Here is a 27,933-nt window from a genome sequence, read left to right on the forward strand (position 1 = left end):
TTTCCGAACAATATTTGAGAGCAACCAGTAAGGTTTTATGCACCGGTTTTGCGACCATAGATGAAACTTGGGTCCTCCACTCAACCCAAGAGACAAAACGGCAGTCGAAGCAGTGGAAACATGTTGATTCACCATCACCAAAGAAAGCAAAGGCAATACGGTCGGCCGAATAGATGATACTTCAGTTTTTTTGGATACAAAAGGTATTCCGCGGATGTATTCTCTTCCTATTGGTCAAATAATGACTGAAAAATGCTACGCTAACCTCCTGGACCAACTGTAGCAAAAGATACACGGAATACGGCCAGGTTTGGTAAGGAAGAAAGTAATCTTTCATCAAGACAATGCACGACCACAGTCGTTACCATGGCAAAAATACCTGAACTAAGATACGAATTGTTGCCACACCTGCCTTATTCGCCTGATTTGGTTCCATCAGATTTCTTTCTCTTCCCCAAGCTCAAAATTTTCCTCGCTGGACGGACATTCTCTTCAAACAAAGAACTAACTGCCGAAGTAGATGGGTATGCATTTCTTTGCAGGCCATAATGAATCTAATTTTCGAGATGGGATCAAGGCTTTGGAACATCGCTGGACCAAGTGCATCAGTGTTAAGGGAGACTATAAAAATAAAATAAAGTTTCACCGAGGGAAATTGCTGATTTCTATTTCATTCCGTAAACTTTTCAAATTACCCTCTTATGATAAGGAATATACAAAATAATGCACGCCCTTCAATAAAGAGACGTGATGTGTGGGAGTTGGAGAAATGGGTGTAAATGGGAGAAGAGATGTGGGAAGCCAAACGGGTTCCCTAGGCAAAATGAACTTCGGTTTGTCATTTGGGTCAGAGGTAGGGGAGGGACCCTAAGCAAATGGGGAAGAGAAGGTGGGAACAATTCTCGTGGGTAACTGGAGATCTCTGACCGCAAAGTGAACATCAGCTTAAACGTAAGTGTAAGTAGGAGGGAAAGAAGAAATCACTTGGGCTCAAAGTGAGCATGAGGAATTTTGGATTAAGATGTATAATGCCCCCCGATTTTCACCCTGTGGAAGAGTTGTACTAGGTTAACTAAAAGGACAAGGGAATGGAGAAAGATGCAGGAGTAGCAGAAAGTGTGAGACAAAAACAAGACAAAAACCAGAGGAGGCTGCGCAAATTATTGAAAATTTAATGTCACATGGAGAGCGGTCGAATTTAGCATTAGGAACACTGATGGAGGTAATGAACTAAATTAATTGTACTTGAGCATGTGGAAGGGAAAAATGTAAAACGCTAATTAAAAATCGAAGACGTGCACGGGAGTAGAGGAGGGAGGTGTGAAATCTAGGTTCTGGTATTGAAACTGTATTATAACGTGTGGAATGAGGGGAGAGAGGCAGTCATGAAAGTCCAAAAATATGTAGTAATACACCAAAAACAACGACAAGCATACCTTGTAACGTTCCACCCAATGGAAAGTGGACCAGGCCAGAGTTGACGCGCTCTCATTAAAATGAGCCGTGAGGAAAGAATCAAGTGACGCAAAGATAAAACGTAAGCTTCAGCATCTTCATGTTCACTAGCATGCCACAACAGGGGACGCAATGTTAAAACACTAATCAATTCGACAATTCTGATTTCAGAACTCAAGAGTGAGGAACTGCCCTTCACCAAACTGATGATGGTCTTTTAATGCTTTGATCGGAAATGTAGGATGGACGCCACGGGATACAAAAGAGGAAACATGCATGCAAAAAAAGTGCTTCTTTAAGGAAAAATGCCTTTTTTAAAGAGGTGAATATTTTCCTCGAGAGTTTTAATAATATAATTTTTATACTGCTAAAATACCTTCACTTTCCGCGCAGCTTAAGCTAAAGGGATGTCAGAAAGTAGAATTGGCACATGCATTAAGGTGGCAAAGATTTTGGTTTTGATGCGTCATAGATTGGCCAAGTGGAGCAAGATAGCCGATGGCGATTAGACTAAAACCAAACGGCCCTTGGAAGAAATGGTCGACTTATTTACCACTTGAAAACGAAACTAGCGAAATGAGGTAAGGTAAATTTCCTGAAAAAATGAAAGCGCAATACCTATTCACTATGTATAAATACGTATCATGAAGTGCTGATGATGTAAGATCCGTTGCCTTGACTGATGAGACCCAATTTGTGCGGGGGATCGAGATGGTGCGGGGGCTAACGTACTGGCTTCCCACCCTGAGGGCGCGGGTTCAAATCCCGGCGGTGTTGAATATTTTTCAGAGGTATCTCGATCCCTACTTGAGGTGCTTTGTGGAGGGCACTTTGAGGGAGTACGCCGTCCGTCGGATGGGACGTTAAACTGCGGACCCCTTGGCGCCTTTCGTAAAGAGTAGGCTAATGCCGACGCCGGGTTTCTCTCCACCCTTCATCCTTTCCTGTCCATCCCCTATGGCGCAAATGACCTTAGCTGTCGGTCGCCTCCCCTCAAAACTACTACTACCCCAATTTGTGCGGGTCAGAGAAATGTCTTTATCGGCTTTGGCAGCAATAAATCCATCACCAAAGTAATTAACCTGAAGTTTGGTTTGTTAGGGTGAAAATGGAGAACCCTTTTTGCTGAATATTCTACGGCGTGTGAATTTCACAAATCAGTTCCTTTCGCTGTACCGACAGCAGTTTCTCAGGAAGCTCAAAATCCCACAGTCATGCAGCTTGGATTAGCTGGAAGTGTCACTAAGAGGTAGGAAACTGATCACCAAATAATATCTACAGCTAATTAACATTTATCCTTCTGGTATAATAAATACCCTAGTACTTTCACAAGAAGTATGAAAGGCTAAAAATAAAAGATTTACGTGTTGTGTTAAAATAAATTTTATCAGAAAAATTTTATCCACAAACTTAATTATGCGAAATCTTAATTTTACGTTATATTGTTACTTAAATGTTTAATGTACAAGCAGTATAGGTGTTATTGACCTGCCTCCAGTACTGCATTAGCGGCAGCCATTGGAATTTGAAGCATGTTCAGTTCAACACGCACGTTCTGATGACAGAAAAGATGTTTCTTGGGAATAGAAATAAGACAAATGGGGCTAGTTTAGGACTATAGATAGGACGAGAAAGAACTAAATACAAATTTAAATTTCGCAAGATATTCAGCACGAAATTTGCGATGCGCGATGCATTATATTCGCGCAGCACCCAGCATTTTGCTTTGAAGTACGGACTTCAACGATTGATATGGCCTCGGAGAATTTTGTGCACATCCCTGGGGTATGTTATATTTGTAGCGGTGTGTGTTGGTATGAGATTCTGCACAACATTCCCTGGATATCGAAAAATGATATCACCTTATCTCTCCCGGCAGAAGCAACCACTTTGGCTTTCTTTGGGGCTGGTTCTAAGCAGAACTTTGGTGTTTACACTCATGATCAAAATGATTTATCCAAGTTTCATCTGCAATGATCACCTTCGAAAGAAACTCCTTATCTTCCAGTAAGATCAACTCCAACAGCAAACAAACCTACACGAGAACGTTTTGTTGTTAGTTTTGGAGCAGCCTCAAAATCCAGCACAAATAAACACGTCTAATTTGCAATTTTTCTACAAATTTTTAATAATGCTGATAGTCTCTTCACGATATTTGCCGATGTTCTCTCACAGCCGCGGAATTGGTAATAATATGTACTTCTATTAGAGCAGTGGCTGGAACTAAAGAGTCCACTTGCATTTGAAATTGATTGCCTCCATTCTTTAAACTTTTTAAAAGATATTCCAGTTTCACTATAGGGAAGAACAGACTCTCCATAAGCCTCTTGTAGAATTACTGAGGTCTCAGCTGACAATTTGCAAAGACGAATTGCAAATTTCAGAATTGCATATCGTGTAACCATCTATACTCGTACTTACCGTGAGAGAGAGGAAAATACTCAAATGTTGCAACAGCTGCCGTTGGAATAACACTAGAGTCAAATCAACGAATTTTTTACCACGCATGCATCACACATTTAGCTAACAATATAACAAGAAATTGAATTTTTGCAAGATTAATTATGATAGCAAAAATGTTATGATTACTCTTTACTGAACAGTTCTCGTAATCGATGAATTAAAGAATGAACAGGGTCGCATTGCAGCAAACCTACCGATCGACTTCAATAAATGGAGACAGAAAACGGAACATTCAGCATAGAATTTCTCCAGGGTTCCACTGGAAAGCCTTAAAAAACATTACATTCTCTTGCTAATATACACGTGCGTCAACCAAGGGGATTCAGCATTGCCTTTGATGACACCCAGCTACGAATGTTTGCTATTCTGTCAGAAAAGCAATGTCAGTATGCATGAAACATAGAATAGTGAAAGTTACCACTTGATTATAGCCAATTCGTTCATAGAAGGTTTCTGTCGCATTTACTACGGAATCTACAATTAGAAACCATAATGAGCTAAAAATTAATACTTTACTGATAATTATACCTTCATGCACACAGTAAGTACTATATATTTAAATTACAATGCAGAAATGGGCATTGTATAATGCATAAAAACCTAGCGGGAAATCATTATAGAACACGCAGCGAGTCGTAAATGTCGTCATCAAGAAGACGAGCCCGCTTGACTTTTACCTGTTCAAAGGAGAATGCTTTCTTGTTATAACCAATAAAAACTATTTCATAAGATTGATGTAAATATCTCGGTGGCGCATGCTAAAACTACGAAATTGGCTATTCGTTTCCCTACAAGCACTTCATTAGCATGATACATTTAAACATTAATTATCACGGTAAACTACGGCCATGACGAGGAGAATATCACGTCAAAAACATGCCCGTGAAATCAAAGAGGTCTAGTCGTATTGTGGCCAACCATACACCAATCGCAAGCCAGAACAAATTTCCAATGATGCTTCAGCAAAATCAAAATACTCTTCTGCTAATTGCCTTTTACACAACAGCCACAGGTTGTTCAAAACTGATTGCGCCTGCTTTCATCGAACTCTCACCTATTTCATAAACTATCCAATAGCCTCTTCCATCTCTGTTAAATTAACGTTTCTCTTTGAAATCCTATAACGCATTAACAAACACCTCTGCGCTTCTAAATGTTATTTCTCTAGGCCTCATTACAGATTTTAAAATTTAAAATCAAAATGCTCATCCCCTTGTTCCTTGTTCACTCCGTAAATGTTGTAAATTCCATACCCGTACCTAACCTGTGCAACACCTCAGTAATTGTTCTTTTAACTAGATATATATAGCTTGCAAAAATGTTAGGTGTTCGCATATTAGACAGATCCGCAAGCTATGAAGTCAGCGCAGCGCTTGTGGTACTTTCTTTACTTCATACCTGATTTCACCACATTTATTTCCAGAGAGTCTCATCAATTGCAATTTATCTCTTTTTATAAAGTTAACACACACACACACATATAAATATATATATATATATATATATATATATATATATATATATATATATATATATATATATATATATATATATATATAAAATATCTTCGAAATGGAACGCTCATCGGCGACACACAAATATATAAAAACACAGATGTAGATTTTTAGAATATAGAGACACAAAGAAAGGACACTCACAATTTGTTATTTTACGTTTCGACAGCACGGCTGTCGTCTTCAGAAGACGACAGCCGTGCTGTCGAAACGTAAAATAACAAATTGTGAGTGTCCTTTCTTTGTGTCTATATTCTAAAAATCTACATCTGTGTTTTTATATATATATATATATATATATATATATATATATATATATATATATATATATATATATATATATATATATATAATGTATAATACTTAGCACTAGTGGACACAGACAAAAGACTACTTATATATGTATGTATATATATATATATATATATATATATATATATATATATAATATATAATGGGACGGCACAATAGAACACAAATAAAATAGTAACATTTAAAAGGACACTCACACGGTAAAATGTACAAATGCATGTCAAGGAATTAAATTACGCTCCCTCCAAAATTGGGCCTCTAATTGAAAGCGGGAGCGTCACCCTACATGACGCCTAAACTCTTAAGCCTAACTGAGCAAAATTTTACAGAAAATAATGTTTCTTATACCTTTCTAAAATAAAATGAATAACATCATACTGATTTCACAATCAGTTTCGATGTATTTAGAAAATTCACACTTGGATAAATATTGGTGAATAGCCACGAAATCATGATGTACTTGGTCCATTATCTTATCCTCACTCTTTCACCATTTAATTGCTATAGCCTAACAATATTTCCTCACTCTATAATAGTATTCACATTTAATTCTCAAAATTATATTTCCAACATCCAATACTATCATGAATAATTTTCATCCATTGACTAGAAAATATTTAATTGATTAATCGGTCATTACTCCATTCAGGTTCATTTCAATCAATGAGTGGAAAAGCACAAAGCCTCGACATTAATGCCATGACACCTGAAGACTAAGGGTAACTTATGGAAGTTAGAGCTTTCCCAGTAATAAGACAGGCAATAATAAAGCAATGATATATGGCGTCACTTAGCGGAACCACACGTTGCAAAAATGAAGATCAAAGGGAACACCAAGTTTTTATTTCTATTTGCAGCCTAAAACTTAGGAAGTGTAAAATAAAAATGACAGACACTCTTGACGGCACCAGAATACGAATTTTGCCTGTAAAACACGGCACAAATTTGCATAGCCTTTCGGTTGTTAAGAAAGCATCCAAATGATATCCGACTCAAAACGCTGAGATTTACTTAATATTAACTTAATATAATGTACACCAAGACAGCACTAACGAACAAAAACACTGAGAAACATACACAAATGAAACTCACACGCATTCCGAATTTTCGGTGGCAAGACCACCTTTCTCAAGGGAGAGAAGGAACTTTATGAGTTTGGTAGGTGTACATTTACTTAATATTCAAACAACAGGTTTTCGATATCGTATATTTTTTATGATTTTATGAATAAACCATATCGTATAAAACAAACCTTTGGCGAAGATGGCGAGTAGAATGCTGATTGTCAATTATCGTCATGACTTCAACTGAAGTAAAATTTCCTGCTCTTTGACAACACAGTAAAACATGGAAATTCGGATATGCCTGAATTTTGAAGTACCCTAATACAAGCACTCCGAAAAGCACTCACGCACATGCCGGACGACATAAGCGAGGCTTGAGATAAAAACAAACTGGTGCCACAAAAAAATCACATTATTTGAATTGCACTTACCTATTGCGAGTAACTCTAATAAGATGTAGATGTAGATGTAGATGTAATTGAGGTGATGTTCAGATAGCCTGAAAAACAAGAACATTTGATGAGAACTTTTTTTTCATTTTCAATCTGCACAGTGAAAAGATAACTACGCGTGCACTAATGCGTAAATCTTTGATGCTCTCAAAAAGTATTATAAACACCTTCACGTTCAATTGAACAAATGATTTTTCTTATTCCGAAACCAATACTCACGTGGAATGAGTGCATAGAAATGACTTGTGAGGAAATTGATGAGGGACAATACACATTAATCAATATATAGCAGACAAAAAATACTCCATTACATGGAAGGCTTGGAATTATGTTTACCAAAAAGGCAATGTAACTCCGTGCACACAAGAATGATTCAACGCCAAGAGATTCCATCCCAATTCTCGTAGACCTGGTTTTGGGATGAACTATTTAAGGATTAATTATGGGAGCATGGACCTCGACAATCACCTCGATAGGCGTTATCACGGGCATCTCGAGAGATAAGTGCGTTTATCCTCTTTGATGCCATAATATCTAACCTCTGAAACAAAATATATTTCTTCAGTCTGTTTGAGTAAGATTAAAATCTGAGGAAACGATTCGATACTGCTATCATTCGCAAAGGACTGAGGATTTACCAGCAACCGATTTCTTACGCGTGCAACCTTAATCCTTCGTGGATTATGAAAAACCAGGTCGAATCATATTTCTCTTTAATCGCTATCAAGACGCCATGTTGACTGTCACAACAGCGTAAATCTTTCATAGTGGTCTAAAATGTAGAACTAAATGATTGGTTGTGGAGTAGTTTTGTATCATGGCGTAATTGGAAACCGATAAAAAAGACCAGACGTGACTTTCTGAGTGAACGAAAGATTTATAGCAGGCAGCGTTGCATCAACTTGAAGATGAAATATTTTTCAATCAGACTTTACCGAACCTATTTACGAAATAAAGCTTGAAATCTACCGAAGGAGCTTGCATGAGCTGAAATGAAGGCATAACTTCGGCCGAGCAGGACTACAAGTACGCCGAAAGTATTCCCAAAACCAATTAGACTCAATAATTATTGAATTGAACACTACTAAATTAATTCCTCCTTGAAACAATTTGATAAACATATAATTACGCTGCATCAACAACCAGAAAGCGAACATGAGTAACTCACGTACCCGAGCTGTGTTTTAAGGCATAACTCAGTATTATTATCCACCTTTCGTAATTACGATGACAGATGAACATTATATATTACCTTGATTAATTTTAATGGCACCATTAACAAACGCAACAGAATTGTAATTCTCGTAAAAGAACAAATACTAAGGATCAATTTCTATGACGCAAACTGGACATCAATAGGTATTTATTACAGCTGAGGATTTGAGATACATTAACTGTGAACATGTGTATATTTAATTTTACGCAAACTGCTAATTCAGCTGATCTTAGGGAAGATAAAATATACTTCTTTGGTAATATAACTACATTTTTCACAATTACCATTAATCAGCAGGAATGACTTAGTTACAGCCCTACAACCAATGATGAAGCAACTATGGTCGTGAAATGTTCACTCTGTATTAGAATTATTAACGATCAATTACGGGAGTACGACCAAATGTTTTTGTCATTCGCCATCTGCGAGAAAAATGGAGGTAAAAACAGACATATGATAAATTAATCAAAATCTCAGAACCATTAAAATGCTTTTACTTATTTCCAAAATCATTGGACACAAAGTTGACGCCAATCTGCTCATCGAGTATCTCCCAAGCCGACACAGCAAAAAGAATCTGACTGGAGCCAGTGTCCATGAGGCTTCAAAGAATACTCACATGGAAAGGGTCCTATTTTATTACTTAACCCTTACGGGGAAATTTAAAATATTTACGACGCATAATATTGTATGATCCTCCGAAGATATGTATAACAAGAGCGTTCTTTGTCACGCACTCAGAGGAAAAATATAATTAACAGAGCACAATTTATGTAAGCGATAAACCTAACCTTTCGACAACGTCCTGCAATGACATCTACATAACCAGTACACTGCTGGGACGCATTGAAAAATTGCGAATCATACAAAAAACTTGGAAATAAAACCAAGAACAGCCAAACAAGTACATTACTCACCTTTCTAGGTTAAAAGCTGTATTTTTATTGCCGATTATACGGGACAATTAAGCCTTGACAGAGGGATATGTAGAGGGATAGGATATAGTATAGGATATGTAGAGGGATATCTAGAGGGATATGTAGCTGGCAGATGGGTGATGTCTCTGTTTCGATATTTTGATATTATTCTCAAATCTATGCAACTTTCTCCAAAAAGAAAATATTCAACTTATTAAATAATATATATTCAATCATTTCTAAGGCCTCAAGGTTGCGAGAGGATATGAACTAAATAATAATCAATTAACAGAAAAATGCCCAGCACACCGAAGCAAATAACACTTAATGCAACCATAAGATATAATCGAACCATAGAACAATGAATGAGGATAAATTGTGCTATATGCATATATTGAGCATCACTGAAACTAGTTTTTTCTTGCATCATCTTAAAAAGAATAAATTAAATCTGCACAGGAAATAATGGAAATCCAATAAAAATGGAGACGAGAGTGATTAAATCACACCCTTTAAGTTACAACACACAATTACAGAATTGATGATTTACCAATCAATATAATAATTTCAACCAGATAAATGAGTCAGTGAACAAACAATTAAAGATTCTATGCATTTCCCTTAAGTGATTCACTTACAGAAGAGGGATTTAGTGACTTATCCGGAGCGATAACTTTCTCAATCCATGCACATTCAAACGAATGAAATGAGGTTTCTTGCTCCCTTAATAGCTTTCTTAATATTCGCAAATGTCTCTATGCCCCATAAACCTTGCATAAAAATGGCGAATACTTATCTCTGTGAATAAATGACTTACGAGACCTGGAAAATCAATTTCATGAGGACAGTTTACGATATGCTGTGACCTAAACGCCGCATAATCTAAACGTACGCTGATTCCGGTCCATCAGTCACGGTAATAAAATCCCAAAGTTGGTTTAGAAAGGCGAGGTTGGAGCTCACACCAAACCAAACTCATTACGTAAGAAGACCCTTATTCACAGATCCAGGTAAGGAAGAGGAGTTTCACACGGAGTTCCAACCAGCAGAATCGTATGCCTTGAATTTTTACATGGGGCTCACCATAAGCCTCAAATTGAGTGCTGACCAGTGATACCCCTCTGGTTCCCAGCCGAATACTCTGCCCACTAGGGCACCACGCCTCAAAAATCCGTATACGACCGCGAGATGGAGTATCCATTTCAATGATATGTCACCATTCCAAGATGATCAAATCATAATGATTGACGCATACTTGCTTATAAGAGATAAGCGATAAAATAGCAATTAGATGACTTCGCCGATTACCGGGAGCAAAGTTATCTGTTGTGCCTCCATTTTGAAAACGATATTGGTCGGAATTTGAGCACAGCCCACCTACAAGCACATTCAACTCCAGGCTACAGTCGTGGCATATATTATTTTGTGATAAATTTAATCTTACAGTGACGAATTGTTTTAAATTAAAAAAGGCTAAAACACGTACAGAACTATAAAATAGGCAACAACATGTCCTTTTGTACGTAATTTGTCATTATCGTATTCCTTAATAAGATATTTACTTGCAGTAAGGAGTACCCGCCGGCCCCACCACGCCAAATCAAACATCACCACCCTAATACTCATGGACCCATTACCCATAACTCCATAACCTTCCATGAGTTCTGCTCACATTCGTATATTTACGGCCAAATAACATTAGACGAAATGCTGGATTCTCCAAGTGACCATCATCTTTCTCTCCTCCAACATATTCATACTGGATCCGATTGTTGCCCGGAAGAATTTTGGCAAAATTAACACGGTCAGGAAAAATGCAAATCATTGTCAAAATAATTATATATTTTTTCATGGAGATATAATTTGGAGCAAGCTCTGATTGAAGGCGTTACCACGGTCCAATTAAACGTAGGTAGCCTATCAACCATTCCCTTGCCACCCTTGACTGTGATATAGCGAAATTTTGGCGATGTCTTGTACCCAATAATCCCGCATAACCATGGCGTACGCCTGGACTATGAACCGTCGGATATGTCACGGAAATTTGGGAAATTTCAAAGTCAAATTCAAGAAGAGCGCGTAGGAAGTCGCCAGACAATAAGTGGATTACTGACAAGAGAAACAGTTATCAACTGACATCATAGAACGAATTCGTTATTTCTAATCCAGCAATACCGCATTTCTACCCTCAACTTCGCTCGAGGTTCTCACCCCTGCGTTTTCCACTCATGTGCGAGTCACTCACTCACCGCGCACTAACCAATTTTGCGGAGCCATCAATTCAGCTTACAGTTGTGGACGGCGGGTGAATATGAAATTAACCATCGTCTATCATTCACTCATAAGTCTCACTTGCAGTCTATGCAATTCATCCAATGGAAGTTTCGCTGGTGTGAGTAAAAAGTATTAACTAGGGACCAGCACTCGGCCACCACAAAGAGCAACGAGGGAATTGAGGGAGGGAGGGGGCGGGCGAAACTAATAAGAGCGGCGGAGCGCCTCTTGCCATCAAAGGCAGAGGTCAAGCGAAACTTTTTTTCCCCATTCGTGATTGCAGTTCCCAACAGTGACCACGTCATCGCGTAATTTCACGAATGCGTGAATGGAAATACGATGGGGTAGTTTGGTTTAATCTACACCACAGTGCGAGAGTGTTATTTTAATTCGACGCACGTCACGGCCAGGCTGTGCGTCCTAATGAAAACTGAAGCTGTGACTAAATGACAGCAACTCGAGGCCATTCCCGAGGGGTAATAATTATTCAAAAAACTCGATAGGAAGTAGGTCCAAATTATGAAAGCGTGACGCCCAAGCTTTGACAAATAAATAAAGAAATAAAACATTGGCCGTCTAAAAAACAACACTTTTTAAAAACTACTCACTCGTCAATGCCACGAGCAGTTTTCTTACCTTAGTTGTTCACATTAATTTTTTCCCTTGACGATGATTTACGGATGAAAATACTTTGGCAGTAAATTCCCGATGTATTTCAAAAGAGGTAGTCTATAGAAACCACGTATTTCTAATTGTATCCACAACGAGAGACGAAGCGGTCCTCTATTAGGAATATGTTTCTTCCATATCATTTCCATTTTTGCGACACAAGAGATTTCTTGGCAAAAACATTCATTGGCTTATATCCAAAACGATAAAAAAACGGAGAGTGCATCTCATCGTACTTCAAGTACAAAGATAATATTGACCATTGGTGCTAAATTTCAGTGAAAATTACCACTATTCTTGCGGCCATTTCCCGATAAGCTGGAAGTACTGCCCTACTTTGACATGTCTCTTGAAAGCAACCATTGCGCGGCGGACAAGTTAAAGAGTTAATTTTACATTGCGTCGGATTCCTAAAAAGAACATTCTCTGGGCTCTTAACCAGCAAATGCAACTACAAAATTCGAACAAAATGCGGAGCTCTTTCTTAGATATACCTCACTGTGTAATTGTTCTATTTATACCTCTCTCAAGCGAGGCAGTAGGATGATCCATGCTATTGCGACGGTGGAGTAAAACAGGTTTGAGGTATGCTTGAAAAGTGTCAACAAATCTAATAAACAGCATTGTCAGCAGAAGTGGTTTCACTGATATAGGTGATAATCATTGGGGAAGATGTTTAGTGATATTCCTGCCACGTGGGCTTATTTTAAGAATCTATACGTATGAGCCTAGAAAAATGAACGAATGAAAAATTAAAACAGCACAAAACGATATCTTCTGAATGTTTGAATCAAGGAAGAAGGAATGTGAATGTTTGTCACGTTGCGAAGAACCCGGAGGGGAAATCCATCAGCATAAACGGACGAATTTTCAATTTCCTTTTTACGAATCGATGAGAAATTATTCATTCTTTCGCTGCTTGCAAACGCGTCAGCTGAAACATTTTATAATCAGAATATAAATTACCATCTAAGCGGTTTTACCCATCTAATGGCCCATGCACACTCTTTGGAGTCAATCAAGCACAACTAGTTCGGTAATTTTACGTTGATAGATGAAATTATTATTTGTACACGGAAACAACTACAGTTAAAAAATATTAGCCTGGTATCGTCTGCCTCTGAGGCTAGTTTTGCACTTTGAAGTGTTCTACATACTTATACCATATATATCAGCACTCGCGCACATAGTATGGGCTACAGCATCTAGTATTCGGAAACTAGGTTTTCGCCTATCCAATTCCGCAATATATAGTATATTACATTCCACCAGCAAAATAACTCGAAGTTTTGACTTTAGTTGGGCCCGCTCGATTACATCCTACTAAAAATTATTCTTCAAGCAAACGAGCTATGCATACATTCATATTATCAAATTCAATACACCTACAACTAATAAAATAGCACAGTAAAAGATGCCAAATTTTCCTTACTTCGTTATTTAGCAGTCCTAAGATCTGATAGTCCGTCAATAATTTATAGCATGAAGCCGGATGGCACATATTATTTATCCTATAAGGAAATGTTGTTGATACTATCAGCACTCAATAAATTAGGGTTAAAAATAAAGCAAGGAATTATTTTTTACATAATATATCTTTAAAATTACTGATCGACCTAAGTTGCGCAATCGGCAACCACATGGATCAGCATATTTATGCATCACATGTCGACTTTGATCATTCCCCTGTCTGTTTCGCGAGCAGTGCATTTCCTCTGTCGCGTGCAGTATTCATAGAGAAAATCATTTTGAAAGGAAATCTGAATCACCTCAGGGTTAGCGAATTGATTTGAAATTAAAATAACGTTTCCTCCTTGAGTATGAAGCATTGGATAAATGAATTCTTCCCAATTTTCACTTTTCTACGACCACGCGCCTGTAGGAATGCCTAAGATTATTTCAATCGATCACCGGTCGCTATTAAGCTACCAAGGCCTTACTCATACACCTCAAAATATATGAAACCTCTCGATTCTTTCGACGTGTCATTTATCCCAATCATAACTTTAATTATCACGGTCATTTATCTTTTCTTATTTAAGTTCTCCACAATTCAAAGCATAAATTATCAGTGAGAATGAATGGAAGATGGCTAACTCAACAATATTTCCAAATCAAACGAGTATCCAGTCCTTGCGCCTATTGAGTGAATAGCACGCCAACGAGCCAGGGTAGTGCCTTAAAGTTTTAATGGAGCTCAAGCTACAAATATAGTAAAGGCATCCATCAGAATGTTTGCACGAATTATTGGCATTTTAACTTCTATAAATTATTGGCTGAAAGAGATCTATCAGTATGACATTTCGTAGTCAGGTGGATTTTATTACACACCCGCCTGAAAATTCATTAAGATGTTTCTTTCGGATTTAGGCCTCGTATTTTCATCATAATTTATTCTACTTCCATGAAACTACCACGTATAAGTTAAAAGTCATGTTATTATACTATTTGCACCTCCTTTAGATTACGATCATCAGGGACTCATTTATGGACATGCATTTACACCCCAGCCCCCTTAATCATCCATTTTCGATCTCAAATGCGGACTATGGACGTATAACGCGATTAATGGTTAAGGGATCGCCACTTACAAATTAAAACTATAAAATAATTTTATGTAAAATTGCCATAAAATTCAGAGGTTTTGACCTCAAACGAACTATAAAGGATTTTTCAGTTGCATTTATATTAATGGATCGGAGAAGAAAAATGGAAATCATGGAACAAAAGGAAAATACCTCGACATAGTATAATTAATTGCGATGTGAACTTTCATTTTCCTACCAAGAACGAAATGAGGATCACAAATTAAGTGTTCGCCAAACGATAACGCGTATGATTCTCGAGGGATCTAAGGAATCTTATACTATTATGTTCTTCTTGACAATATGTGTTAAAGTGGTTCCTGGATTCAGCCACCAATTTACTATATTTACTGGTTTAATTCATTGTATTGTCCTCATTAACACATATAATCACACTTACCGAATTTCAAATAATTTATCTTGTTCAGTCTTTGAATTCGTACTGCTAAATGTAATATCATATAATTTTACGTTAAATAAGTTTCCTTATTTCAGGGTAGATATATGACTTCACTAGCATGTCATGCATTTCACTTTCTAGAACATCCGCATTCTAGCGAATTAGAAGTGCTTATAACGGAACTTTGAATTTATGGTCAAGGAAATATATTAACTCCGCGGTATTTTATTTGAATAATTCACGGCAATGCAGTGAAACAATTACGCTTATTATTATTACGCACGATTGTATCATTATTTTTCAAACCGGGGGGTGAGGGGGTGAGATCGTCAATATTTCCCGTAGGCGAGGTAATGTTTACTCTTTTACCGTTAACGCTTGCGGAATCCCGTTCAATAACAACCGCTTTGATCAAAAAGCTTACGTTTGGATGAAACATTAAATAAGTCATGAGTATATTATGGAGAGACAACGAATTATTTTTTCGCTGCGAATCGAATAATGCATTCCGAAATGTTCAAGGGTAATCCCAAATCGAACGGGATCTTGTTGAACGACTTCATGTCTCCTGGAGCCACAAAAAACGCCGACAGGTATTGAGAGACACTTAAACAACTCAGACGGGCGACTCAGTACCGGAAGAGAAGAATTTTAAGCAGGGAGGTAATCCCTCTACACGAGAACGCTCGCCCCCACGTCGTACATCAAACCGTCTTTCTCCTGCAATAATTTGGATGGGATATCACAGACTACCAAACCTATAGTCCGGATTTGGCACCCAATGACTATTACTAGTTTCCAAAGTTGAAATAGCATTTGGTGGGAAGACGCTTCAGCGACGATGGCGAGAGGATAGATGAGGTCCGACGCTTCCTCAGCGACATGGCGGCGACCTGGTATGACATGTGCATACAGAAACTGCCCCCGAGTCTACAAAAATGTATCCCCCCGAAGTAAAAATTATTTAGGCAAATAAACCAATGCTCAAACTTTTAAAATGACGTAACAAGTATTGAAGGTAAACGTTTCTCTTTATTTCTAAAAAAAATTGAGACCTCAAATTTTAAGGATCGCCCTCGATATAACTTTCGATAAGCCGTTAAACTCCTTTTTCCTCCATCTCTATTTTCAGAGTTTCAATGACTTATGCATACAGCTGCGAACCTCTTAGTTAGAACTCAATAATTCGACAAATCAAATCACATGTATCGAGCGAAAATGAAACTTAAAATAACACACTCGGTGAAATAACTCACCAAGGATTTACCCAAAGGGTGGCAACATAAGAGATTTTATATCTCCCTCTCAGAATCTCCTCTACGATTGGCTCTTCGCTGCCGACGCGGGATCTTTTTACTTGGCATACGTGAAACATTTGACCTAAATGATTGGATAAGACCTCCAGGTCTCGGCTCAAGAGTCGGCGAAGCGAACCTATAAGAGTCTTCCAATCTTCGCCTTAACGGGGCTATTCGATCGGTTCACTCAAAAGCATCGCCCAAATTGCACCAGCTTGAAGCCAAGGCATTCCAAATGTTTCACTCTTCATTCGCCCTCAATTCTGCATCCACTCAAGATTGTACGCATTTCAACCTCAAGTTTGAAACCACACCCCCCCCACACAATCACTCATTTACACGCTGAAAACTTACGCAGTACTTGGGAACCATGGCGTCAGCTGGATTAATTTAACTAAAGACTACGGAGAGAATGCGTCATTTTGAATGGAAAAAATAACTCCTTTGGCAGGGTCCAGTAAACATTTGAGAGCAGCTTTTATCCGCTATCTTTTCTGGATTTCAAAGATTATTTTATTCCTGTGGGGGGAGGGGGGGGTCCGTATGACGTCATACGCCGGTCTCGATCCGTCTGTAGCACACTCCAACCCCGAACCACGCACAACCCCCCCCCCCTTCCACCTCTCTTCACCCTCCCCCACTAATCCAAGCAGCATACCCTCCGCCAGTCCGATAGCATTCCGCTGCCTCTGTTCAACAAATCCTCTCTCATCCCGCCGCCTCCTCCACACCCGCCCCCCCCGCTCTTCATACCTCGAGGGGGTTTGTCGGAAAAGGCAAATTTTTAGCCTCAGTTTCGTACTTCATTAAGGGAAGACGTTAATCAGTCAATCAATCTCTCGCTCTGCCTTTCCACTCTTATTTCATCTCCGCTCCAACTTCCATCCTCAAACCTCAGTACCCTTCCTACCTAAAATCATTCTTTTTAATCAGTCTCTCTCCTCATGCTGGATTGTGCTGCAGAGTGAAAGGCCAAATGAAATAGGCATGCGATACTCAACCGCGACATTCTTTGGATAAATTAAGTTGATATAAAAAAATGTCTTAGAGAGAATGATGGTGAGCGTGTACGAATAGGGAGGAAGAAATAATATCGATATCGTTGGCTGAAATTACAAATTTGATGGAACTGCGACCACCCAAGCGCTTAAAAAATTCAATCGTGCCGCTCCTTAAGGGCATCTTTATTTTTATTCCCTCTAAAGGGAAATACGAGCTGTTCTTTGGGGTCTGATCGACAACGTATGGTAACGGTATGGACTTGATGAACAGTAATTCAAAGAATTTTTCATGCGATAGGAAGTGTTGATATACCTGGCCCAAAAACTTCGAATGTAGGTGCCATGTGCACGGAAATCAAACAAAACTATCCCATTCGATGCCCAGCCAGTAGTACATGTTATTTTCAAATGTGAATCGTTAGTGGCGCTTTTTTTCCATTCGCAAGTCGTATATTAATTGGCGAATATCGCATTCCCCAAAATTAAAAATTATTTATTTATTCTGCATTAGTTCGAAAACAGCACTTCGACCTTATGTTGTACTTTGAACATTGATATAGCAATTTGACAGTTACATACACCCAAGTCCTACGTGGAGGAAAAACCATCGAGGAATCAAACCCGCGACCTCTGAAACGTTGCCCCACCGGCCTCGGTGGATTTCAATCATTTAACGCTCAGTAACGATTTCAATCATTCATTTAGTAAATTTAACAGTATAAAATGGTAATTCGCAAAGAAATAAATCTATTTATCCCGTTCCATTTCCTCTATTTTATATCAATAGTTAAAAGAGGCCACTCATACATCTCGAATCTGCAAGTTGCAGTATAGAAGTATGAGTGTACTCAAAGAGTAATGCGCATATTTCTTTCCACCCGATAACCCTTTCCAATAGAAAATTAGCCCATTCGTTTTCAAAGGAAGATGTTTGGAGGTTTTAGCGATAATTTTCTGGTAGCTAAGCATTCTATTAGGTAGCCTAATAGCCTGGCGACAATGTGAATTCGGTTGGTGGCCGTGCGTCATACATTAGATTAGGCGGCAGCAGAACCCTTGGAAACAAGAATTTGTCAATTCGTAGTTGTTTTTTTTATTTCTTTCTTAAAAATACACAGCTTATTAGCGATCCAATCGACCAAGCCGTGGGAAAGCACTGTACAGGGTTCGTCCGGAAAATAAGTGTACTGAGCTCAGGAAAAAAAATTTATTACACTTTTACATATCTTAAGCTAATATTCCTCAAAATAGGACCCTTGTGAGTCGATACACTTGTTCCAGCGGCGTTCCCATTCCTGGAACGCTCCCGCGAAGGCATCATCGGGAACCTCTCGAAGACACGTCGTCACGGCCTCTTTGACGGCGTCCAAAGTCCCGTATCGCGTTCCTTTCAAACTCCTCTTTATCTTCGGGAACAGAAAGAAGTCCGGTGGTGCCAAGTCCGGGCTGTAGGGCGGGTGCGGCAGCGTTGCCACGCCGTGCTTGGCCAAGAAGTCCGACACGACGAGCGCGGTGTGAGACGGCGCATTGTCGTGATGCAGCCGCCAGATGTTTTTGATCGCTGGCCGGACGCGGGCGACTCGTTTTCGAGTCGTTAATTGCTCCCTAATAATCTCGTGCACTATTGTTTTTGGCACCTTACACTGCTCTGCTATCATCCGAACACTAAGACGACGATCAGAGTTCAGTACATCGCGAACTTTTCGCACATTTTCGTCGGTGAGTGTCGTTGATGGGCGTCCAGGCCGTGGTTCGTCGTCGACCTCTTCTCTGCCCTCCACGAACATCTTGTGCCACCGAAAGATCATGTTTCTGGACATGGCTGACTCCCCGTAAGCCTGGTTAATCATACCGACAGTTTCGGTAGACGATTTCCGAAGCTTTACCGCAAATTTGATGGAATAACGCTGCTCCAAAAACTTCGGCATCGCGTTCCGTGACGTGGGTCGAGCGTGGAGGTTCGCGTTAACAGAGCTCCTCACTACACCACAGCTCAGAGCCGACTGCCTTTTTCAGCGTCGCTTGCCAATATACCCCCCTCCAATCGCAGCCCGTCAGAGCGGTGCTGGGCGCGCCTGGAGCGGCGGGAAAAAATCAGTACACTTATTTTCCGGACGAACCCTGTATTTATTTCTTCGGACTCCGATTTCCGAGGAAGAAAAAACACGTAGAAACAACTCAATGATGGAAATATCCTCTTGACAAGCCAAGTCCGGATTTTGTTACCCAAATGCAATGAAGTATTCGCAATGGACTAAATGCACATAGCATACTTACCTCACCATACCAACAGCCTGCGGCAATATGCAGAAGACGCCTCATACAAAAAGTAGCAAGAGAAATCCGACTTTAAGCGGTCCAACGTATTGGATATTTGATAACGTTAACATCATTGAATAATTTTTATTATCTACATCAAGCAAATTCTGAATTCAAATTTCTTTTCAATCCGCTTCATCCTGCTAGCTTACTGTGTAAATAGCGCTATGTACAACTGCAAGAGTTAGAAAAATCGGACAGTTTTTCACTAAACCCGTTACTTCTCCTGTACAGGGAATAAAAATGTGATTGAATCAATCTACTCGACTCAAATACTCCGGAGAGGAAACTAACACTGTATGCACTTGGACGGGGATAACAGGGAATAAAACGTCAGTCAAGCGAGTTAATACATTTAGGGCAGACTATTAGACATGGAAGACCATATCACTTCCAGCATGTGGAAGGCTACTAGGCTGTCAAGATTGAAAATGCGAAGAATAGGCTGACATATTTTGGAAATCAGTGAAATGAAACGGGTGGAAGGAGACATTTGAAGAAGGAGTGATAGGGTCATCCACAAAGGATCCGTATTTTGAAATAACTAAATGAGGGTAATGAAGATGGGAAATGTTGAAGAGAGAGAGAAAAGCTTAGAGGTAGTGCAAAAAGAGGGTAATCCTCGTGGAAATGTCAGCCGACTCCACGGACAGAACTGGCTGAAGTTTGAATACATTTAACAAATTACGACGAGGTTGTTAATGCGTAATAATGCGTACGCCGATATCGCGGAGGTATTCGAAGATACAAGAAGAAAATCACATGTCACCAAAACGTACTGTAATATGCAAATATGAAAGACGTTACCCACACACAACCACACTCGAGGTCGATTACACGAGTGGCAATGTAGATGGGTTTTCAGAAAGGAAGTAATCGTTCCCAATTCAAAAGGTCACCGAAAAATGTGAAAACATTCGATCAATTAGATTAATGAAAAATCTATTGAAGATTAAGGGAAAGAACTGAGGGGATAGCGGAAGTATAAAATATGTATTACTGGTGACCAATTTAGGTTTATAAAAATACTGGGAAGAATGGGCGACGACATTCTTGTAGTCAGAGGTGAGAACAGATAAAAATAATTTTCCTTTGTCTCCGTGGACCAGCAGAAATTTATTAACGAACAAAATGATGGAAACAAACAAAAACAGTGAGTATATGGGCACTCAAGGGCAAAATAAGTATGTTGCGGTTGGCGGACCACGAAGCTATGATGCCAGAGAAGAAAGAAGGAAAGACAAGGACGCTAACCTGCACGCAGTACGACAAGAACAGCCTTTAATAACACAATTATAAAATCAACAGTACAGATAAATCAAAGAGGATAATTTTAAAATAAAACTAGGAAGCAAAAGGGTTGGAATAAGTGAAATAAAACTGCTGTTTAGGGACCAGGAGAATCGTGTTCGACGGAAGAAACCAAACCAAAGAGAAACAGCTGAATAGATGAATCAAAAACAGAGCAATCGATGGGACAACTACTAACAGCTAAGATTAAAGGCAACTGTCACCTTAAAATATATGGAAACGATTTAAATGTAGCACTACATGAAAATGAGGGAAATAAATTATACATTAAATGAGGTTGGAATCATGAAGTCCTTCGGGAACGGCAAAGGAAGACACTTACAAGAAAAACAGGCATAACCTGGACATATGTATAGCGAGGCATTATCATACAAAAACAGCTATGGAAAAATCCTTCTTGGGACGAATTATGGATAACTGTCGAGGATGAATTACGAGGTACCGGCGAAGACAAGAGCAGAAAAAAATATGAACGAAGACATCGGCATAGGAATATCTAGGTTGGAAAGCTGATGATAACCAATGGCCTGGTGGACGATTGAGGACGCCTGGAAACGGTAACGTCGTCTCACATTCGCACAGATAATTCTCCTCCTCCTTAGGGTGTCTGGAGGTCGGGGACACCGCCCATGATTCCCACGACAATCTTTTTGTAATATTTCCAGTGCCTCAGTTTTATTTAATAAGCTCGTAGCCTTGTTTCCACACACCCTTAATGATCCAAAATAACCAAAATTCGAGATCGCCAACTTCCTGGCCAACCCTTGACAACTGATATGTTACAGGGGTTACCCTACACCCGACGCCGCGGTAGCGTGTGCACTCTCAGCCAATCCACCCATTCCTTCCTTGTGCCCTAGTTCCCCTTTCCCCCTCCTCGCCTTTGGCCGCACCGCCGGGTGTCCGCCTTGGGGGCGAGCAGCGCGCTTCCGCCCCGGGCAGCCACGCCCTGCCAACGAAAGTCCATTCAATTTCCTCTTCCGGGCGTTCGTACACCTGAACGTGGTGCTCTCGACCAAAACAAATGAAGGGAAAAAAGAAGAGCCAAGGCCGTAAAGCAGAAGAGTGAGAGATGTGAGTTGAAGGGTATTTTGTGTTTATGGCTCAGTTTAGTTAGGCAAATGACGGCATCGTGTCCCGCCGATTTCCATTCCTCACTGCGCAATCGGAAACTTCGGGCTCCCAAATTCTTTCACGTGCCCCGCACAGCACCCCGACTGTTGCTGCTCGCTCGGAATCCTCATTAGGCGCCGTCCATAGACGTTATGCTCTTTCGGAGAGGGAGCGACTTGGCCCCGGGTGACGTGTCCGGAAGGCGCGCGGGGCTGAGCGGGAGAGGGGAGGCAGGAGTGAAGACAGAGTCGGAGTGGAAGGAGGCCGTTTGGCTCTCCGTGACGCTAGCCACATTGGCAGTTACCTCGTCTGAGTCTTCCAAATAAATTGACATTCCCTTTTTTCTATCAGAGGGAACTTTTTCTTTCGCTGTAGCCGTAAATGACTAAGGTGGACGTCTGAGAGATAAAAGTAAGAAGCTGGTGATTATCGAAGTTTGCGATAGGTTAGTGTGAGAAGTGTTTCCCATGAGGATGAGAAGCATGCTAAGGGCAACTATCTGGCGTTACAGTCCTTACGTTCAATTGAAGAAAGCGCTCACTTCTAAATCTAAACGATACTCTGCATGCCATTCGCAAGATGTGTGGCAGGAGGTGCGCACACACCAGGGGTAAACAATCACATGCGGTGCATGAAGGACTGACAAACATCGATCAACTGATAACTGAGTTACCATTTCTTGGAAAAGAGACCATTTTTAAGAGTGAAATCATGCAAAGAAAGGAAAAACCTTGCAATCCCTTCGGAATGAGTGGACGAGCGCGGTGACTGTTAAGAAAACGGATGACGTAAAAAACCTCACCTCAGTACCCTCAGAAAACATTTCGCTTAGCAATAATTGTGCTTAGGAGTTGATTCCTTTGCCTGCTTATTCTCATGTTTAGTATTCAGGTCCAAACGCTACTTGTGACTCTCGGGGACAAACCCACTCTTTCTTTTCCTTTTCAGTCTTAAAGAACGGCAATGAATCATCCCTTCACATCTCCAGTCGCCACGTTCTCACTCAGTTGACACATCGATTCCAAATTAGAAGATAGACGAAATTCAACTGACTGGAACAACTCCTCGTTTAGTGGCCCATACAAGGGGAGGGGGAAAAGGTTTCTCTTTCTCCACATTCATAAAAATGAAAAGGGAGGAGAGCAGGAAAGCAAATTAAGAACGGTGAAGCTTTAGGAAAGCCATAAAAAGGGATGCGTTCACAAACTCAGCTGCCAAATGTCAGTTCCACGTACAGAGAAAAGAGAACGATGCAGGTTATCAAATTATGAGCATGTTAAATGTCCATCAATCAGTAATATTACTCCAAGAAAAGAAATTTCTCACTTCTACTGCTTAGCAAACGAATGCACAATCTTCCCACCATCAACTTCAGCACCGTAAATGACCAAAAAGTCGCACTTAATGCATACATGTCAGCAAGCACATTCAGACCGACTGATATGTTAATTTTTTTATTTTGTACTAGTTGACGAGATGGCTACGCTTCCCTACCCCTCCTTACCGTTGGAATTTACCGTAGCGCTTACGGCGATATGAGATTTCCTATATTTTAACCGAAAGACTTAAATAATTGAACGCAGAGGGAATACCAAAATGTGTTTCTAGTCGTAAACACTTCAAATTCTACAGGATTGCTATTCTCTGTTATTCTATTCACGAAAAGCCCGCTTAGAATTGCTTAAAAATCAATCAACTGGAGAAGAACGCCTTAAACACCTTTCTTTCTCGTTTAGGTACAAAAAATCATCTTCTTTCAAACAAGAATATTACTGTCACGTTGTAAATGATTCAGTCCGAAAGTTTTTATTGAGTCACGCATAACCTCGATTTAATTTCTACCAAACGCGAGGTCACTATCCCCGCTGAAAATTGTGATGGTTTTGAGCTTGTAAAATACCAGAGTACAATATGAAAGCAAATACTTTTGTACGAACACGCGCCAAGAACTTATGTCTTACTTCCAGATATCATAATTGATGTTGCAAATATAAAAATGGTACTTTTGCGTCCACCTTTGTTCTAATCAAATTTTGCTAACCTGCCATTGTAATATTCACATGGACCATCCCCTCATAGCTATTCCAGTATCACCTCTCTACATATTCGAAATTTTATCCACCCTTCCATCTCGAAATATGCTACCGCCAATCTGGGATATAACTTTGCCAATTAACATACATCTGTGCTGACCCAAATATTTCATAGTATGCTTTAGATAGAGAATCTAAAATATTGCCACTTGAAGTTTTCTTTTGTAAATGGGTCAACACGGTAACGCAAAGAGAGGACAAATTAATGAGTGCAATAAGTAATAAGACCGTCCGGCGCGAATGTGAAAATAAAGACTGCGAAGGAAGGTATAATACAGATTTGCAAAATAGTGGAGCCAAGTATGAAAGTGAATCCGAATGAGAACATTATAACTGGTATTTGAAATTGAGTGAAAATTAAGATTCGAAAGACGACAGTATTGGAGAAGTGGAGAACCTAAAAACACAGATGTAACATCCGGAGAAATTTTGTGGTGTGATAAATGCTGGTCATGGTTCCTCTTTGTGAACTGTTAACTAAGCAAAAGGTTTTTGAATTGAATGATTCGCAGAATGCTACTGCTTTCAATTTGAACAATGGAAACGGTGGAAAAAAATGAACATAACACGATGTTGCAACTTGTCTATGAATCATAACGAGGAAATGGTTGACTGCTAAGTGCATAAGATAGTACATGCAAGAGCAAAAACTATGGAGGGCTCAAGAATGAATTTCCATGGACATAACGTTTATACGGAGCGACCGCACCATTTCAGCACCGAAGTTGTTCCATTCACTCATTCAATGTAGTTTTCTCCCAATTAGGGCAGGCTTTGAGTGGTCCAATAAAACAACTATGAACGAATGACAAGAAGATCCCATTGTTTGCCCTCTTCACCCGCTTACCAAACATTTTCCTTTCCATCACGGCCTTCAACATCCCACAAAAACCACAATACTTCAATATTTTCCCTCGCTCTTTCTTTAATTATTTTGAAAATAAAACAATAACACTTGAAGGAACTATTGTATTTGCGGCATATTTTAACACCAATCAAAAGGCAGCTGAGGATTATCACTTGACATGGGGTGGTAAACTTAGGGGGGGGGGGAATAAGGAAGACAATGACACAAACCGAAATCCCAGATGGAGGAAAACCATAGACCAAATCGAAACCGCGGCCTCCAGATCAGCCGGCGAAGAAATCACCCCGGCACCAAAGCATAAGGGTTTCGAATGACATGAAACAAGTTTCATATCTCGTTTACAGCAAAGGCTCATGCCCTACCGCATACGTACAACACCTCAAAGCCAATCATATGCGAATAATGCTTCACACGGAGAAGCAGGGGGGACGGCACGGAGAAAGACTCCACGGCGCGGTGAAATCTATTCCAGATCCAGGGGGTGTGATATCAACTATTTCTAGCTTTATTCAAGCTTGCGAATGGGATTATAGCGACGGAAAAGCGTAAAGGCAGCGCCAAAATGCCACCTGAGTGGAAAGCGGGGGGGGATGGAACCCCAAAAAAGCCGCCTCCAGCCACGACCCAGTGCGCCTTCCTGGCGCTCCCAGCAGCCACCGTTAAGCTATTTCGGTTTGTTCTGTCGAGATGCAGCGGCGGTGGGAAGCCCGTTGTTGGCAAGTCACAAGTGGAGCCCGGGCGATTGAGAAACCCCTCCCCCCTCCCGTCCCGTCCTCACCCCCATCCTCTATCGCATCGCGCAAAGATTCGAAGCAGAGCAAAGCGCTCCCCACGCTTAATGGCGCGGTGTCAGACGCCAAGAGGGAGAGAGGGAGGGAGAGAGAAAGAGAGAGAGAGAGAGAGGAGAGGGGTGCTGGTTCCACGCACGCACGCACACACACACAAATACCGCGCCTCCACCCTCCCCCCCTATTAACCCCCCTTCCCCCTCGCTCATTCGCACACGCATGCATACACGCCATCAGACACTTCCCCAACACGCCACCAGAGCTTCCCCATGCAGCCGACGAGCGAGTGATAAAGCTGTGAAGTGTGTGAGAATGAGTGAGTGTGTGTGTGGACGGGAACGAGGAGGAGGAAACAGAGCGGTGCTGCGGGCGGGAGTGGAGAAGGGACGGCGGAGTTGATGGGGAGGGGGGGAGTCGGGAGGAAGAGGAGGAGTGGTGAGGGATATGCCGTGGAGGGATGGGGGATGCTGGATGTGACGTCATCAGCCGACATATACGTACTGCGTCACTCAAGAGGAGCGGAAGAGAGCGAGGGGTGGGGTCGGCAGGGTTTGAGGGGGGTGGAGAGACAAGAGTGGCGGGCGGAAGGTGGGAAGGGGGGGGAAGGAAAGGGATAGCGGGGTGCGGAGGAGGAGGTCGTGTCAGATAGGTATGGGGGCTGGCGGCGGCAAAGGCGGGGAGATAGAGAAAAAGGAGCATTAGGGAATGGAATTGCCGGGAAGGGATTGTGGGGACGAGGGAATATTTGAAGTGGGTGGAAGGGGGGGAGGATGGGGGGAGGGGGGAGGAAGTAAGGCCTAAATAGGAAAGAGAAAGGGGGGAAGGCGGGGGAAGGGAGAGGTTGAGGAGGCGCGATTGTGGGTACGGACTCAAAAAGTGAGGAGTGGAGTCGAGGATTGTGGAGGGGGGTCGGTTTGGAGGCGGAGGGAGGGGGGACGGAAAGAAAGGCAGAAAAGGCAGGTTTGGGAGAGGGTGGGTGAGTGGTGAGACGACTGCGCCTCCATCATTCCACTCAGTTGGATTGGGGGCGTGGGGGAAGGAAGAATGTGGGCGGTATTAATAAAAAAAAACTTCATTCCCCCCCGCCCCGCGCTGCTTGGAGCACAGGGAATGCATTGTCTCCATCCCCGCCGCCCGCGTCGTCTTCGTCGGCCAACTTGCGCGACTCCTTCGATAAGCGGAAGAGGGTTGAGCGAGAGTGGGAGGAAGGGAATGAGTGCCGCCGGGAAGGACCGCGAGGGGACATTTAAATTCGAGAGGAGGATTCCTCCTGCCATCGACAAAACCGCTAGGATTCCGACGCTTAAGGGTTTAAAAGGCGTCATCGACGATCAGCTGATAATGAAACGTGCACTCGTATTATATTTATTCCGAACGAATGCTAACGACCCGGTTTTCCTGGACAAGCATTAAGGGTGTCCTTGGACCGATTTCCCTCCTTCACACCTCCCTATACTTCATCCCAACAAGAACGAACTGAGGCCTCCCACCATGAGGGCGCGGGTTCAAATCCCGGCGGTGTTGAATATTTTTCAGAGGTATCTCGATCCCTACTTGAGGTGCTTTGTGGAGGGCACTTTGAGTGAGTACGCCGTCCGTCGGATGGGACGTTAAACTGCGGACCCCTTGGCGCCTTTCGTAAAGAGTAGGCTAATGCCGACGCCGGGTTTCTCTCCACCCTTCATCCTTTCCTATCCATCCCCTATGGCGCAAATGACCTTAGCTGTCGGTCGCCTCCCCTCAAAACTACTACTACGAACTGAGGGCGGAAGGAAGAACTAAATCCTTCTTTTTAGAGACGTCCTCGAAAGGCTCGCAATT

General features: G+C 41.0%; 1 protein-coding gene across 7 annotated transcripts in view; it reads right to left on the reverse strand.

The window, feature by feature from the left end:
* Positions 1-27,933, reverse strand: part of PMCA (plasma membrane calcium-transporting ATPase 3) — a 514,945-nt gene that overhangs the window by 399,751 nt on the left and 87,261 nt on the right. For all 7 annotated transcript variants that reach the window (XM_071582852.1, XM_071582851.1, XM_071582849.1 and 4 more), the window contains exon 2: positions 7,240-7,307. The gene's annotated coding sequence lies outside the window, so the exon portion shown is untranslated. The remainder of the gene's footprint in view (positions 1-7,239; positions 7,308-27,933) is intronic.

Source organism: Hetaerina americana, unplaced genomic scaffold, assembly GCF_022747635.1.
Source record: "Hetaerina americana unplaced genomic scaffold, ioHetAmer1.1.p SCAF_12, whole genome shotgun sequence".
NCBI classification, from domain to species: domain Eukaryota; kingdom Metazoa; phylum Arthropoda; class Insecta; order Odonata; family Calopterygidae; genus Hetaerina; species Hetaerina americana.